This window comes from Schistocerca gregaria, chromosome 5 (genome assembly GCF_023897955.1).
Source record: "Schistocerca gregaria isolate iqSchGreg1 chromosome 5, iqSchGreg1.2, whole genome shotgun sequence".
Lineage (NCBI taxonomy): Eukaryota > Metazoa > Arthropoda > Insecta > Orthoptera > Acrididae > Schistocerca > Schistocerca gregaria.
Window position 1 is genome coordinate 514,610,666 of NC_064924.1, and position 9,461 is coordinate 514,620,126.

Sequence of the window (9,461 nt, forward strand, 5' to 3'; positions counted from 1 at the left end):
ACTACTTGATACACAAACATCTCTGTAGTATGTTTGCGATTGAGAATACACAGAAGAAGGAATAGTTCTGAAAATTATTTGATTAGCGACTTTCATCACACTCCGCTTACATTTTTGAAAGACCAGCAGAAGACATTCCAAATTGATCATATAAGTTCCTGCCTACAAAGCTAATCACAATATTCATTTATAATAAATTACACAAATGCATATATTGTTTTCTAAAAGTGCATAAACGTAATGTTCAAAACAATTTTGGCACAAACATGTAAAATGAACGTTTTAAAGAAGTTTACATAAATATAAGACATAATATTCAAAATTAATTGGGCCTCATAGTTGGTACAAAAAATTCAAAATCGAGGAGGGTATAATTCTACCATAAAAATGTAAAATGCGTATATTAATAACGGGTACATTAATGAGTCTACAAAGTTGGCGCAACAATTTAAAATGAAATGCTAAAGAAAGATGGAAGGGAATAGTAACAAATTACGTCGTTTTCTCCTGAAAGCTATTATTATTGTCGTGTCTGAATATAACTTAACAGGAAGTGCTACTTTCCCTAATGAAATGGTTTGATTCATCAAGTTCTAATACGCTCACTGTTATCTGCGATTTCGCTATATGACTGAGAGGAGGCTGATATACACCAGGGTGTACCAATTAATTAGCAAATACTCATCTTAATTTCTCGGCGATCTCCGAGGCTGCAGTAGTTGTAAAAGAATTTGCGAGTTGTCTGTTCCACCTAAACTTGCTGCAAACTGCTGAGTTTTTGATACTGTAGCTATTTATTTGGTACTACTAAGAGAAATTTCGGTTGTCACAACGTTCTCTTTCAAAATCACATGTTTATTGGGTAATAATGACACACATGGCTGATTCGCCACCCCTTATATATATTTGTAACTATTATTGCCTTCGTCGTCCATTATTAGAAACAGAAAATGTATGGATTTCAATCAAAATCTTGCTGGTACACACGAACTGTCGTCATTCATTTACACATTAATTCGTTCCCCTTACATTGCAATATAAAGTTTTACATAGCTTTTGGAAATAAGTATTGAAATTCGTAAAATACGTTCGCCAGCAATGTTTTTTATAGAGTTGCTTATATCATGGATATTATCCATTGGGGAATTTGCTAATATTTCCATTAGTTTATTATACAAATAAAAACATAGTATAAAATTCCCCAAAAATCAGTACAACATGGAGTTGACTTCAGTGATCATGAAACGTGACGGCGAGTGTAGCAGATCAAATAAACAAAAATAACAGATACATAATAGGAAAGTTCAGCACAAAGGTTTGTATTTAAACCGTGTATATTTCAACCCCCACAAAAACTATCCTATTACAAAATTAGTTTTGTTTTCGTTATATGTTCACGTATCGATTTGTAACAGTCGAACCAGCACAGAGATATATGTATGCTTGCTAAAGTCAAAATGAAATTAATGACAGAATATGAAACAGTATAAAAAATTGAGTTTTTAACGACCAGGTAATTGAAACAATGTTGTTACAAAATTTATGTAAATGTGGTAGTCTGACACCTGAAGTCAACACTTCATGTTATTGTTATGCTATCGATCATATATTGGTATGTTTGAGCACTCTCGCCCCCCACCCACAGAGTATCGTAGATGAGAATCAGATACGATACTCTGTCAAAAATAAAACTTAAGCTAATTGGCAGAAACGTAGTATAAAATTCCTCAAAAATCAGTAGAACATGGAATTGACTTCAGTGATCATGAATCGTGACATAGTGTAGCAGATCAAAATACAGTAATTACAAATATATAATAGGAAAGTTCTGCTCAAAGGTTTGTATTTAAAACGTGTCCAGGTATATTGTTTATACTCAAGTTCCAAATTTCACTATCATTACACAAATATTGTTTCACAGACAATAGCTTTCTAGCGAGTTAAGTTTTGGTCAAATTTACCGATATGAGTGCATGACTTTCTTAAACAGCACTTGTGGGCAACATGTAAATTGTTAAATATCACTTCCAAGACAGATCAAAAGTTAAAACATTGTGTAAATAGCAAGATACTCGGTTTGTGTTTTCATTGATATAAGTTATTTTCAGTTTCCTTCCATGCTTGTACATTCATTTTGACATTATACTAGTCCATAAATCAGAAAACATGAAAATATTAATAATAGTTTCTTTTGGAAGAAGGAAACATTGTACAGGCACATGATTTTCTGATAGTGTCCCTCTCATGTTGGCGTGATAATGTGTATATTCATAAAGTAATAAAATTAGCAATTAATAATTTCCTTCCTTCAGTTTCTCTGTGGTGTACAAATGTGGTCACATAACTGCAAGGAATTCTGTGCAGGTACATTCTATTGTGTAAATATTCTTCACATTGATTTGCAATAAAATTTTCATATAAGGAGGAATCAGTATGTTAAGGGTGTAAATTATATGATTAAAAAATAATGAATCCAGTCAGATGTGTCACTACAAGTAATAGCTTGTTTGCTAATTGTATTCAGCTAACTGCTTTTCTGATCCAAGAAAGTTACATTACAGTAAGGCAACATTTGTCCTTTACCATAAACTACACACTAGATACATTATACACAAATTGTAGCACTTTACACTACTCGCAGCTCTACACTTCCATTAGGCCGTGTTCAACGCATAACTATTCAGCTTACATGGGAATTGCTTCTAAGTGTCAAATAAAGTACTGGACACTGAGGATGAGCTTTCCAACTTTAAAAATATCCAACTGATGAGAAAAGCAATGCAAAAATATACGTATGTCGATATAATAAACACAGATATGAATCATCTACACCTGAAAAGAAAAATCTTATAAATAATAATGTACAATACAGCAGTACACGTTATGACGTCAGAAACTCTTTATCATTCCACCTGAAAGTGAAAGTCAGGTCACTACTGTAGCATCTTATTATTTTATATTTCAGTAAACACAGATCCTTCTGATACCTTGACAATGAAAACAATGTGAGTACAGGTCTGATATAATTAAATTTTTCTTGAGGAATTTGAGTCTCATTTTATCTACTATAACAGTAGAAGCTGAAGAAATGAATTAACATTTATGCCATGGGTCTCCCTGCTTACTAGGCAGGTATGCTAGCCACCACATCATCACAGAGTTATTGCTAACACAGTTGCATGTACCATCCAGGTCCAGTGCCCTTCCTAACACAAACTTCAATTCAAATCTTCAGCTTCACAATTGCTGAGGCTCTCCAGCACGGAAATAGCACCCCAGCATTGGACGTAATGGGGAAATTCTGCCTGTACCTCAGGCGTAGGTGATCTATAGATCTGATTTGAAATATCATAAACTCACATTCAGTGTAGAAAATTGACTCACAAAAAATCTTACAAATGAAATATAGCCACTTATACAAAATACAAAATATTTATTCCCTATGTTCTTCATCTCAAACCTTTGTAGTAATCGAGTTCTTACCTTAACATTGTAGCCTTAATACCTGTTACCATTCAACCTTCACCTACATCACTTTAAACTGATCTACAATTCGATCCATCCAAATAATCATTCTTTGTGTGACCATGTATATTCATCAACTTGAAGTTCCTTGCTGTACTCGGTAGTTATTCTTTTACCCTTAACATACACACATAAATAATTGATTCTAATGCTGCAAATTTATCTGAAACCATGTTAAGGATTATCCACACATGATTGTAATGTACATACAGTTTTAAATGAATTTCATCTCCAGTTTCCCTATGGTATCTGTTGTGGTTGGCAGGAGAGCCAACACCGTGTTACTAGAGGAGGCCGAAAGGCACGCGTTTTAGCTCACGCAGGCTGGCGTAAGGTCTGGAACAGGACGAGGAATTTAGACTTCAGAAAAACGGACGTAGCTGGTGGAATACTTAACTTTAATCCATTGATGGTGAACGTCGCTCTTTATGGTACATGATTCACAATATCAATAGTACGGATACTGGCGCCTTGCTAGGTCGCAGCAAATAACGTAGCTGAAGGCTATGCTAACTATCGTCTCGGCAAATGAGAGCGTATTTTGTCAGTGAACCATCGCTAGCAAAGTCGCCTGTACAACTGGGGCTAGTGCTAGGAAGTCTCTCTAGATCTGCCGTGTGGCGGCGCTCGGTCTGCAATCAATGATAGTGGCGACACGCGGGTCCGACGTATACTACCGGATCGGGGCCGATTTAAAGGCTACCACCTAGCAAGTGCGGTGTCTGGCGGTGACACCACAGTATCATACACAAGCCTTCACACAGAAAGCCTTAACATATGAGATGTTGTGCAGACCTCGAGATGTCTTAGTACTCAGCATCTCCACTTCCACTGTGTATTGATGTAACACTTGCTTTGCCTGGAATGGTGTCACATAAACAGGAAGATACTTGTGAGGCAGTGAATTCTTTTCCCTGAAAATTTATGACATTTAAAAACACATTTTGCTCCACAGTGTATAACAACACTGGCATCTTAATACTACGAAATCTTCTGAATTTATCTCCAACCTCCTGAATCTTAGAGAAAGCCAATTTCATTGAATCACTGTATCATAATTTTGAACAATCAGGTAATGGAACAACCTCTCGAATCTATCCTTGCAGGTATTCATATTTTAGTATAAGCATTGGTGGTAGTGAAGCTGAGTAGTTTGAGAATTCATTCATAACCTATTCAATGGTGTGGGTACATAAGTCTCAAGAGCAGTTTCATTCTGGTAATTCTTCTGAAAAACCGTAAAACTATGTCCCTGTAGATTGTATAAATAGCATGAAATAAATTGACATATGTGCAACCAAATTGTTCACTGTTGTAAAAAAGGTAAATAAAACTGCACCCATCAAAATGACGGTTTGGTCCGTTTAGGCAGACCATAATGCCCAATTCTTCTCCGTAAACGACAAGCCCCATTGGAGAGTATGTTTAGGGATCACAAAGCTAGAATTCTGACACGGCAGAACAACGGTCTGAATGGCAGACGGACGCCATAGGTCGAATTGAAAGCCCTTTTCTTGACTAAAAATTTTCGTTGTAAATGCAGTGTTGGCCAAAAATAACCTAGAACTAATAGATTTGAGCAAGGGAAACAAATAAGTTTTCCTGTGTCACTGTCAAAGGCAAAATAGATATTCCTATTGTTAAGACAGCAACACAGTTTCAGAACAAGATTATGAATGTGGTACTTTTAATACACACTCTAAGACAAAAAAAACAACACACCATTCAAGAATAATAAAATAAAAGAAATCACAGCTCACACGGAAAGATTATAGAGTCCATTTTTCCCGCACGCTGTTCGGTAGTGGAACGGTTCAGAAACAGAATGAACGGGGTTCGATGAACCTCTGCCAGGCATAGGTTGTTGGATGTTCTCCTGAGGGATTTGATTTGACTTGATTTGATTATAACAGGAAAGCTAAAACAGCTTAGGTCTAACCCGCCACTGCCCGCACGGAAACTAAGTTTACTGTGCGTTATAGCTCCCTGTCTATCTAGTAAAGCCAACCAGTGCCCTTAAATAGTGCAAGGAGTCCCTCTACTAGTTTTTTGTTAGACACAATTTCTTCAGGTCTAGTTGTCCCGAAGATTCTGTATCTTTTACTCTCCAATGCCATGCATTCGAAGATCCTACATTTAGAGTCCTCTTCCGTTATATCCATTGTGTGTAGGTGTTTTTTGAAATTCCCATGGGCGGTCATCAGTCTAGTCATGAGTCTGATCTCTTTCCTGTTCAATCCCAGGATTACAGAGCTTCTTTTAAAACATGGCTTGGGCATCATTACCTTACCATATTTTTGTTTATGGACCTTGGTCCAATATTCTACGTGTTGTTTCCTAAGCGAGTTCCGTAGTTCTAATTTAATCATAGCCTTGGTGATTGTCAGGACAGGTTCCGGTCCAATAAATGGAGTTGTTGCCCCCATCCTAGCCAATCTGTCTGCTTGTTCATTGCTACAGATCCCTGAGTGGCCAGGGACCCACACTAAGTTTACCCTATTGCCTTCCCCTAGCTCCTCCAGAGCCCTGTGGCATTCTAGAACAATCTTAGATCTTGTTGCAGGAGCTGTCAATGATTTCAGGGCTGTCTGGCTGAGTAGATGTAGCACCTACGCATATTCTCTCCACACATGCCCTGATTGCGATAATTCCACTTCGGACTACACAGGCCAGTTTTCCTAGAGAGATGTTGCCCTCCAGTTTTGGCTGAAGCCCATACACCCCTGCCCCAACGCATTGGTCTATTTTCGACCCATCAGTGAAACAAACGATGTCCCATGTACAGTGTCGAACTGTTTTTTCCCATTTCTCCCCGCTTCTAATTAATGTATTGTAAGGCTCGTCGAGCACCTCTGAGTTATTATATAATCGGCAGGCATTTCCTCAGCCATTCCTATATTTGCCTCACTCACTATCAGTTGGGAGTTATTATATAGTCAGCAGGCATTTCCCCAGCCATTCCTATATTTACCTCACTCACTATGTTGGTGTGTGATCCCGTGAGGGACATCGTACCAAATTCCGTTTAAACTGCGCGTTAGACCGTCAAAATCCGAAGCTGGTTGAAAGGCCCTGTCGATAAAACCCCAAACGTTGTAAATAGGGAAGCGATCCGGGGACTTTGCTGGCCAAGGTGGGGTTTGGAATACACAAGCAGTAAAAACTCTCCCCCTGTGAGGGCGGGCATTATCTTGCTGAAATGTAAGCCCAGGACGGCTTGCCATGAAGGTAACAAAACACGGCGCAGAATGTCGTCGACGTATGCTACCGCTGTGCTGTAGGGATGCCCCAGATAGCTAAGAGGTCATACCATGAAATGATACCCCAGAGCAGCAACCCTACTTGTCTTGGCGTATGGCGGGCGACAGTCAGTTTAGTAAAAAAAATGGCTCTAGGCTCTATGGGACTTAACACTGGAGGTCATCAGTCCTCTAGACTTAGAACTACTTAAACCTAACTAACCTAAGCACATCAGACGCATCCATGCCCGAAGCAGGATTCGAACCTGTGACCGTGGCAGCGGCGAGGTTGCGGACTGAAGCGCCTAGAACCGCTCTGCCACCACGGCCAGCATTCAATTTAGTACCTCACTGTTGTCTGGTGCTTCCCCAATCACGTCTTTGTTGACCGTTGGGGCTCAGTTCGCAGTGAGACTCATCATTGAGGACAGTTCTACTCCACTCAACGAGATTCCTGGCCGAAGACAGGTCTGGAGACGCCATGGACAATGGTGAGATAGCAACCTAACTGCCGTCTGCCACGTGGCCCGACACCCATGAGTGATGGTCTGGAGAGTGATTTCATTTCATAGTAAGACCCCCTTGGTTGTCGTCCACGGCGTCCTTGCAGTACAGCGATAGGTCAACGATATTCTATGTCCCGTTTTATTGGCTTTCCTGCCAAGCAATCCTGAACTGTCATTCCAGCAGGATAATGTTCGCCGGCACACGGTGAGAGTTTCCAATGCCTGTCTTCGTAGCCGAACCCTACCTCGACCAACGAGGTCGCCGGATTCCTCCCAAATTGAGAACGTTTGAAGCACTATGGGCAGGTTTCTCGAACCAGCTCGGGATTTTGACGATATAATGTGCCAGTTTGACAGAATTTGGCACGATATCCCTCAGGAGGGCATCCAACAACTCTATCAATCAATGCCAAGGCGAATAATCGGTTGCAAAAAGTCTGGAAGTGGACCAGAGCGTTATTGACTTGGTCAAATGTAAAAATCGTTTCCCTTGGATAAATCATCCAATTTTTCTGAAATTGTAATCATTTGCTCGTTTGTACATGTACATCACATCTACCGATCTCAGACCCATTCGGATAATTCCCTCGTAGTACGTGGTTTCCTTCTTTTTCCTAGGAATTTACAAAGTTCGATGTCACTATGTCCCTGTGTCACTGTTAATAGGTATACATCTCCATTTATAGTACTATTCTCCAGTTCATATTTAAGTTCCCGTCAGAGAGCTCATCGAACCACGTTCACTATCTCTGTACCGTTCCACTCTCGAATAGCGCGCGGGAAAAACGAACACTTAAATCTTTTCGTGCGAGCTCTGATTTCTCTATTTCATTTCGATGAGCATTTCTCCGTACGTTGGTTGACGCCAACTAAATATTTTCGCTATCGGAGGAAAAAGTTGGTGACGGAAATTTTGTGAAAATATCTCATGGTAACAAAAAAGGCTTTGTTTTAATGATTGCCACCTCGACTCCCGTATCTTATCTCTGACACTCCCCCCCCCCCCCCCTCCCCCTGTTTCGCGATAGTTGAAACGAGATGCCCTTCTTTGTTTTCGATGTCCTTCGACTATCCTATCTGGTATGTATCTTATACCGCTCAGCAGTACTCCAAAACAGGACGGATAAGTCTAGTGTAGGCTGTCGCTTTAGTAGAACTGTTACATCTAAGTGTTCTGCCAACCAAACGCAGTCATTGGTGTGTCTTCGCCACGTGATCATTTCAATCTAAGTTGTTCACTGCTGTAATCCTATTTAGCCAAATAGACAGCTTTTAGATTTGTGTGCTTTATCGTGTAACCGAAATTTAGCGATTTCCTTTTAGTAATTATTTAGATGATCTCACACTTCTCATTATTTTGGGTCAACTACCATTTTTCGCACCGTACAGATATTTTGTGTAAACCATTTTGGAATTGGTTTTGGTCTTATGATGACTTTACGGCACAGTAAATGACTGCATCTTCTGCAAACAATCAAAACGTTGATGTAGATCAGGAACAGCAGAGGCCTATTACACTTCGTTGAGGAACGGCGCATATCAACTATTTCACTCAATGGGTTTCCGTCAATTTCTACGAACTGTGACCTTGCTCATAGGAAATCACGAATATAGTAGCACAACTGAGACGATACTCCACAGGCATGCAACCTGATTAGAAGCTTCTTGTGAAGAACGGTATGAAAATCATTCTGGAAATACAGAAATATAGAATCGTTTTGAGATCCCCTGAGAATAAGGAGCTACTTGCGTTGCACAGGAACGATAGTTTCTGAATCCGTGCCGACAATGTGTCAATAGATCGTTTTCCTCGACGTAATTCATAACATTCGTTCAATCATAGTTCATCTTCCAAAATCCTACTGCAAATCATCATTACTGAAATGGGTGTGGACTTCACCTGATTACTCATGTTTCCTTTCTTGATTATTGGTATAATCTGTGCAACTTTCTCGTCTTTAGTTACTGATATTTAGTAAAACGAGCGGCTGTATATGACAGCTAAGTATGAAGCTTTATAAGAGCATAGTCTGAAAGGAATCTAACTAGTATACAACTTGGACAGTAAGACGTGTTTCTTAAGTGAATAGAGCTGCTTCGCTACACTGAGGATATCTACTTCTATGTTACTTATGTCGCCAGCAGCTCTTATTTCGAATTATGGAATATTTACTTCGTTTTCTTTGCCGAA